Source organism: Aulostomus chinensis, chromosome 22 (assembly GCF_037954235.1).
Source record: "Aulostomus chinensis isolate RoL2024-O1b breed Wild chromosome 22, RoL_Achi_v1.0, whole genome shotgun sequence".
Lineage (NCBI taxonomy): Eukaryota > Metazoa > Chordata > Actinopteri > Syngnathiformes > Aulostomidae > Aulostomus > Aulostomus chinensis.
In genome coordinates this window covers 2691178-2700141 of record NC_141341.1, presented here as the reverse complement: position 1 = coordinate 2700141, position 8964 = coordinate 2691178, and the positions used below count along the sequence as shown (strand labels likewise).

General features: G+C 46.2%; 1 pseudogene across 1 annotated transcript; it reads right to left on the bottom strand.

The window, feature by feature from the left end:
• Positions 1-3974: 3974 nt before the first annotated feature.
• LOC147240337 (major histocompatibility complex class I-related protein 1-like) lies at positions 3975-8523 on the bottom strand (annotated as a pseudogene). The gene is made up of 6 exons (XR_015111227.1): positions 8462-8523; positions 7464-7730; positions 6635-6909; positions 6229-6531; positions 5001-5108; positions 3975-4194 (listed from the first exon to the last, which is right to left on the bottom strand). The product of XR_015111227.1 is annotated as a major histocompatibility complex class I-related protein 1-like (transcript).
• Positions 8524-8964: the final 441 nt, after the last annotated feature.

Genomic DNA, 8964 nt, shown 5'->3' with positions numbered 1-8964 from the left:
TCCAAGCTAAAATTGCATAACATAGCCATTGTTTTGTGACATGATAAAATAAGAAAGTCAGCATTATATCCCCCATAATTGTATTTCATTGACAGACCACATCTAACACATCAGTCGAGGTGAAGCACTTTAGCAGGGTTTTGTGTTCATGAAGAGGCTGACCATTGCCTCCAGGGACAGTCCCCGATTGGCTTCCATGCACCCACAACACTTGAATAGCACAGGTTTGTTCCAGTGAGCGTCACAGAACAGCGGTTTACTTCCTTTCTTATCACACAAAACATGAAATGAAATAAAAAGGAAAATTAAAAATGTGGAGGGGCAGCATGGCTCAGAGGTCGTGTGGCCGTCTGGCAACTGAAGGGTCGCTGGTTCGATCCCCTCTCCCCCCGGTGACCATGTCCAAGTGTCCTTGAGCAAGATACTGAGACCCTAACTGCTCCTGATGGCCCTGCGACGGACTGGTGACCCGTCCAGGGTGAACCCCGCCTCTCACCCTCCCTCCCTGTTATGAGGACCTTTCAAAGATATATTCACAGTATTCTATGTGTCTCTAAATGACACTGCTAAGTACTTTAAAATTATTGGATGTTACAACTTTGGTGGCCTAAAATGCTCTTTTCAATTTTGACAAAAGTTGCTGGAATATCTAGAAATTACAGACTTCATAAAGTTCAGTTAGATAAGACTTCATAAAAGTCTTATCTAACTGAACTGGAGCTGTGCACCGGGTGAAGAACGCCTGCTTGGTTTTTACGGTGTAGCCATCGCATCTCTACTTAGCTTTGTGTGTGGTAAGTCTAAACACATGTTGCTTCAAACTTCTTGACACGCTCGCTTTCTGTTCCCATCGCTGAAAGAGAGCTTGATGAATCAATAAAAGCGATTAAAAAAAACAGAAGGGAAATGAGGGGCAGAGACGTCTGAATGAGAGGCAGAATTGATCACAATAGAAAAGCTCCAGAGAAAGGAAAGCTTTCATTTTCAAGGAATACTTGTGCCTTCTTGTAAACTGAAAAAACTGTGTGTGAGAAAGTAAGCTTAAAAAAAAAAAAAAAAAAGAGCGGTGCATGTTATTATGGGACTGGGGCCGGACAGAGGCCAGGCAGGGCAGCCTGCAGACGGATGCAGAGAAAGGGACATTTACCTTGAACTCCACTCGTCCCGTCTGTGGGGCGGGGTCAGGTATTGTAGCCAGGCCTGACAGGGTCAGGAGGGGACAAGAGGGGGAGACAGGGGGAGGTGGTGAGGGAACAGGGACAGAGGCTGCCCCTGGGGTCACGGGGTGCTACCCCCGTGGGGGGCCAAAGAACGGGGGGATGGAAGGGAGGTATTGGCAGATTTTTGTGGGGTGCAGATGCTCAATATGCAGATGTCTAATCGAATTGTGGGACGATGAATTGGTTCCCCCTCCTGATTTGCATCAGGACAATCCCTGGTAGTGGCTCGGGGGTCAGTTGAGTTCCCCGGACAAAATGAGCAGCCGGCTGCAGACGCCCCTGAGGACGTGTGAACTTGAAGTAGACTTTACTCAATGACAAGGATATTGATTGATTCAAATTTCTGTCTGTCTGTCTGGGAGTGTGTCTGACATCTGTCTTTACTGTGTAGATGTTTCTCAAAGTATGAAAAGGAACAGTTACCATTGTTGTCATCACTGCTGGAATTGAACAGGCTCGGTGTTTTGCCATACGACGACAGCAGTGCTGCCAAAACCCGGTTGTACAAACCTCTTGTGAAGTTTGGGATTAATGCATGTTCAGACCCAACCAGGGCAGGGACCAGGCCACATCTGGCAGCGTTCTCCAGCAGCTCTGAGAATCCTGTCAGTATCCAGTCACCCCTCTGACTTCCATACCATTGCACAGGAACAAAATCTAATACAGTGATTTGAACAATCAACACAGTGCCGAACATAGCAAACCATAGATAGAGTCTGACATAACTTGGTGTGATGATGCCGCCAAAAATTCCAAATAAGGAAAATCAAATCAGACTGGATATCCCAGTTTGCTATCGAGAAGGTTGAGTAATATTTTCTTTTTCTTGAACTCGCCACCTCAAGATGGGAGGCCCTGGGGACACTCAAGGAGACAGAGGTTACACAAACAAGCTCCAGTCAGCTCATAAGGGCTGGAAACGTCCGTGTGATCCTCCAAAACCCGCCACAGACAAGGGGGGCAAAGTGCAACTGCAAGACGTATGATGTACCTTGTATGATCCATCATGTTTGAGGAAATCCCACGCATTTCCATCCCAATATTGTTGCGGCTATGTGAGGTTTGCCCGTGACGTCAGAGCGGCAGTTCAAGTCAGTGAAAATTAACTCAAAAACTCGCAAAATAGAAACCAGCAAATCAGAAACCACAACAAAATGATCTTCATGCACAGCAACAGAAGCTTCATTTTGGTTTAGCCACAGCATTTTTGCTTTGGCACTTAATACTTCGATCACAGGACGATCCAAGCATCACTCTGACAATCCTGGGCGGTCGTGGTCGGAATTCTTAAACCTTTCAGGATGCTCGGGGGACAGTTTGGTAGAACCTATGTGACGCTCCATCAGGTTTTACACATCCAACAGCCTTAAATGAGGCCCTATCACCTCCCGTTGATGCTGCAGAGACATTTTATGTTTTGCTACTTTGAGGTCTCGCTCCTCAGTGTTGATTCTTTCATCAGAATCATTTCCTTGAAAATAAAAGTTCCATCATGGACCCGAATGTGAGGAAAGCGAGAGGAAGACCAAGGTCAGCAGGGGTGTTTTCTGACTGAGTTTCTGCCACCATCGTCACGGACATTGAGAAAATAATTAGGAAGTGAACACACAAACATGTCCAGGAACCTCACTTCCACATCCAGGCTGCTATCCGACATCAAAACCTCGTGAATTCTCTTTCCCTGTGCAAGATATTCCAGGCGTCCATGAGGTCATTTGGATCTGATCAGTGTTGAAATCAGCTTTTTCATTTATTTGATTGTCATTTAGTCTCTGACAACAAATGTAGAATGAGCCACGTGACAGAGCATCAGTCATACGAACAGGAGCGTTTCTCTGCACTGATCTGACCTTCCATCGAAGCCACCTGGCTGACAGCACAGACCAAACTTGCTGGAGGTGTGGAACTGCTCCGGCAGCTGGTGATGCTCAGGGGCATGTTGCTCTCTAGTGGCCGTAAAGGGAAAGACACTCTTCTGATTCACTTCTTTAATAAACCGAAATGTTTCTACAGGTGATTCATTGGATAAATGCACCTTGATCAGCCCACTGCACACCTGGATGGTCCACAGCAACATCTGAAGGGTGGAGGCGTTCCAGTGGCACAAACACTGGAGGACATTTGAGGTGTGCCGGTGTGTCCAGCCCTGCAGGTGCTGCAGTGGATAAGCCACCGACACAACGGTGAGCAGGGACTGAAGCTGATTTGACATCAGTGGGAACACAATTACAAAGGTTAATAAAGTCTATTTGAATAAAATGATATTGGAATCACAAAAGAGAATTCTCATATACGCACACAGACACAGCCTGATTTGACCTCAATGGAAATTTCTCTTTTCTGGTTTTCTTTGTGTTCCTCTAAAAATACTGAATTACAGAGCAGATATGCAGCTGATAGTGCAAAAATAAAAACACAAAATTAGGCCCGTTGTCTGCACTGTGAGATCTTTCACTGACATTGTGAGACGATCTGCTAATACGCGAGTGATCCTTTCAATGCAGGACTTCTACCCTCAGAGTGTATTGGGTTACATCACATGTACGCCTTCCTCTACAATCAATGGTACACAATCAATAGTCAAATATTCATTCATTTTTTTTCACTAAAACCTTTAGTGGGAATTAAGTTATGACAGCGAAGAGCAAAAAGGCGATAATAAAGTGTAACTGAGTAAAGCTGCAACAGTGTCGTTATGAAACATGAAACCTGATGACATCACCAGTGCACCTCAAAATGCCCCCCCCCCCCCCAGGTTATTAAAAAAAAAAAAAAAAAAGCTATCGAGGGAAACAAATAACCTGCTCAGTCCTCCAAGATGGAGGCCTTCATGGCTGCTGGTCACAGTGCTGATCCTGGAGCTGTTTCAGGTGCTGTCGTCATGCTGGTGGTGCAGGCCAACAGTTTCCTGAACAGTTCTGGTGTTACTGGGGTCTCACTCATGGACCATCCATATCTGGGTTTTACAGAGCTCCTGTCAAGACAAACCCTAATTAACCAGAGTTCAATGATTTGATATCATAGTGATCAGAACATTAGTATTTCACACGTTAAGAGGAAATAAATTCAATTTTAAGTATTTCTGTCAGGAACAGTTTGGGCTGCGCTCTCCTCCAGACTGACCACCTGTTGCTGATCCGTGACCTCTGACCTCTGGTCAGGCAGACTGCTGAAGACAACTCCCCTGATTCTCTGCTTACTCCCCTCTGCTGCCTCCCCCAAACCCCTGTCCCCATGACGCCATGTTGTTACCAACTATTTATCTGTTTACGGAGGCGGTGCAGGACTGCGCACCATCGAGACGACAGATTACAGATGTCCCATCTCTGTTGACACCGATAGAAAAATCGCCTCCTCCGTTGTGAAGCTGTCAAAGCAGACAATTCTCCTGGAACTCCTGCAAAACGACTCGTTCCACCATCGTCCGTGTGGTCTGATAACGTCGAGCAAGTCCAGAAGAACTGCGTGATGAAATTATTTATTCACGTCAATGCAAGCGAGCCAGCTCAGACTGGCGCGCATGCTCTGGCCGTAGAGCACGCTCAGTGTGCATCCTCCCTCTCGTGCCACAATGGCACCACATGCTCCCCTCAGCTGTCAGCGACGGGCTTAATGGGCACCATGAAAACGTCTTGAATGTAAGGGAAGCTCATTTATTTAAGATATGATGCACTTTCACTTTGATGGACAAAAAAAAACCAAATACAGATTCTGCAAAAATACTACCTTCGGCAGGCATGGTTGAATTGATCACTGGGATTAAACATTGTCGTCCCTCACCTTGACGGTTTGTGTGCCAGCAGTAAAGTCGAGCGGTGACGGTGGCCAGGAGCATCAGTCCCACAGCAGCGCCAATGACAAGAGTCACAGGGAACTTTGAGGGAGGAACTGGAACCGTAGAGAACACTTCAGTGCTTAATATTTGAAAATGAAAAGAAAACAAACAAAACAAAAGTAACTCTGTGTGTGTGTGTGTGTGTGTGTGTGTGTGTGTGTGTGTGTGTGTGTGTGTGGCCTTTGCACATGGCGCCTTGCACTTTTGACTGAGGATGAGTGCACAGGCACTTAAACAGGAGCAACAGCACTTTATTGAGGATTAGCACGATACATTTTAACACACTGCTTTTTCCACATTTGAATGGATAAATGGACCTGACTGAGTGAGTATTGATCACCATATCTATTGGCTTTTTTAGGTCTTGACTTTGTAGGTGCTGTGTGGGCAGGGCAGGTCCACCTGGAGGAGAGGGACATGGGATCAAATGTGCATTTTTAATACGGGGTCATTGATTGAACAATGAACTCACAGGAACGCGGTGTTTGATGTATTTTGTGTTGCTCAGTAAGTGTGCACTGGTAGATAAAGAAGCGGCTCATGGACCCACCAGTCTGTGTCCTCAGGGTGTGCAGGCAAAAGGCTTCCCTAGGCAACGGACACCGATTTTATAGTTCCGGGGGAAACCAAGTGGAATTTGGAGCGGGGTGGTCGGCATGAGGGTAGTGTATCACCATAAATGTAAGATGAACAACCTGAGTGTTGCTGTTCCAATGACTCTATGCTGTTGCTGGATGGATGGATGGATAAAGAACCACCTTTGGGTTATTCTTTGCTGTTCCCTCCAGCTGTAACTGTGGTCACTCTCACAGTGTGTGCCTGCTTGCTTGAATCTTTTTTGGCCCCGTCGTTCACATCCGTATCAACTAGAATTTCGCAGTTGACGGTGAAGTTTACTTCAAAAAAGTAATCATGTACTTATGTTTTACATGTACACTTAATCTAGTGTACATTGATGACTTTTGAACTTTTGAAGACAGCCTTCAACTTTTATGTGTCGGATGTTGAATTAAAGGCTCAGTCTATCGGTCCTTCGTGAATAGCAACATTGTGGCATTACACACAATCAAAGCACAACAAACTCTATCCAGGTCTTTCTGGGATCATGGCTTATGTGTGTTTTTAGAAGGGAAGAGCTGAGATCATGAACATATCCACCACAACAAGTCTCACCCCAGTTCGTCTTGATGGCCGTTTTGTCCAGCTTGGTGACAAACAGGTCCTTGGCACCAGAAAGACGAAACACACAGTCGTACTTCTCCCATTCCTCAGCTGGGATTGATGTCACGTTCAGGTCGGCGGCCATCTGGAAGGTTCCGTCGTGGTTGGGGAGGATCTCTCCCAGGTCCACGTCCTCGTGAAGCTCCTCCCCACCTTTCCTCCAGAACATGGCGGCTCTGTTGGGGTAGAAACCTGTAGCGAAGCAGCTGACCGGCGAGGAGGGAGACTTCTGGAGGAGAGACACTGATGGAGGCTCTGGGGGGACAGAATGAGTCTTACTCAAGAGGGTGTCTACAATTAAAAAAATAACGTCAATATAGCATCCAAGATCAACATGTATCTGGTCGCATGGTTCTACCTGTTCTCTGCAGGAAGCTCCCACCATAGTCCAAATACTTCCTCAGACACTCAGGGCATTTGTGAATGTAGTAGTACTTATTAAATTCTAATCGGGCTTTGTCAGCATCCCATCTGTGTTTGGTGGAGACAGCCTGCTCGGAGCGACCCACGTCAGCGTCTTCAGGTCCAGAGCTATGAAGTCTTCTCCATTGTAACCATACTGGTTAAAACCAACCACCTCTCCGGTCTCATCGTCCCACTCACAGCCATTCATCCTCTGTAGAATGACGGAATCTGAGAGAGGCAGAGATTTCAACACATAATAAGCAGCTTTATGTCATGTGACCTAAAGATTCCCAATCAGCACCAGATATTAGAATTAAACTGAAAGTATAGGACTCATCCCCTATTTTTGCATTGAATGGCCTCCGTGATTTAAATCGTAACAGGATTTTGTTTCTTCTACTGCATCAGAATGTGCATTAAACCCCTGCATGCTGCATCTTGGACTGCGATCAGCTTCCATAAGATTTGTGACGCCACAAATCCCACAAATGGGACCAACTCTTCAAATCAGATTGTAGCTGAGTGCGGAGAAAAATCTACTGTCACCAATGAAGGGAACAGATTCTCATTGTCAAACTGCACATAAAACATCATTGAAGCTAAAACATTTCACCGTGGAAGCAAGAAAAAAAACCCATTTTTGCCTGGAGGGATTTTAAGTGGAAGAATGGGGAGAGGGAAGTGTCTGTACACTCTAGAACCCTTCCTGGACCGAGAACTGAGAACGTGCTTTGTGCAGGAAATTTAAACATGAACATGAAAAGAATGAATGTAAAAAGTACCTCCAGTTTGGTTCAAGCGCAGCCTCAGGGTGGCAATGTTTGCTCTGAAGACGTGCTGGTTACCAAAGCACTTCATCCTGTACCACTCCAGGTGCTGAGGTTCATTCTCTACCAATGCCTCCATCCAGCTCTGTTTGGGTTGTGCTGCTTGGATTCTGCTGTCGCAGTAACCCATCCGAACTCCATCGACTGTTGCAGTCCCCACAAACTCTGGGATGTTCGACACTCCAGAAGTTGCAGTCAGGAAATATTTCAGGGAGTGTTTCACTACAGGACAAAGAGGACTGACAGAAGTCTAGAGGCAGGGAATGCATTTCTTTGGTTGATTCGTTTAATTTCATTTCCAATAACTAAACATGGCACAAAAAGTAAGGAAATTTGTGTTTGACAGATTGACCACATTTGTAAGGAACATGAATTTGTGGGATGAGCAGCAGAGCTGAGGATGTGGGTAGCACCCATGGAGAATTTGCCAAATCCTCTATGCCAGTGCCAAACAGCTGATTTTGCTGTTGAGACTGAGGCTGTGCAAGCAGTGGCAATCCCATATCTCCACAGTCTGGGCCCCAACTCCATCCTCCAAGATGACATCCCTAACCCTCACCTCCCATGGGGGGCCACATTTTGCTCATAAGCATGAGGCACGCATAGAGCAGGAAATCAGTAGGGGGACATAGATAAATAAATAAATAAATAAAAATATCGAAATAAAATTTCCCATTTTGGTCAGGGGCGGCCCTGCTCGTTCTGCGATTATGACTCAACAGGTGCATCTCTTAATCAAACAGAGCTGTTTGTTGGCCACGTTTCTGATGAGATGATCTCACAGACCATTTTGAATTAAGGCATCTTGTGACAAATGCTTCGACTTTCTGAAGCGAAAGTGAAAATATGGTTAAAACCTCTCAGACTTCCGATACACTTTGTCACGTCAAATAACCTTTACTTCACAGTAAAAAGAGGATGTCGCAGGTGCGGAGGAGAAGTTGTGATCTCACCTGGAGCTGCAGCATGAAATAGGAGCAGTAGAACAAATAACTTCTCCATTTTGTTTACCTGACGGACGATTGGTGGGTAAATTAAGCAGCACCTCAGTCTGTCATTGCCCCCTGCTGGTAGGGGAAGGAGTAACAGTTTGCTTTCAAAAGAATGAAATCTTGAGGCGAGCAGCACGGTGGAGCAGTGGTCCTCCCTGTGGCCCCCATCAAGAAGGTTGTGGGTGGAGCCCCGGCTGCAGCACGGGGTCTTTCTGGGTGAGTCTCCATGTTCTCCCTGTTCCTGCTGGGTTCTCTCTGGTACTCCAGCTTCCTCCACAGTCCAAAGACATCAAGAGGGACCAGGTTAATCCAGACTCTAAATTGACCGTAGGCGTGGCTGGGAGAGCCAATGGTTGTCTGTCTCTATGTGTTGGCCCTGTGATGGACTGGTGACCTGTCCAGGGTGAACCTGAAGGCTGCTGGAAATCCTGAGGCAGCGTCAACAGTCTTCCCATTAGTTTGGC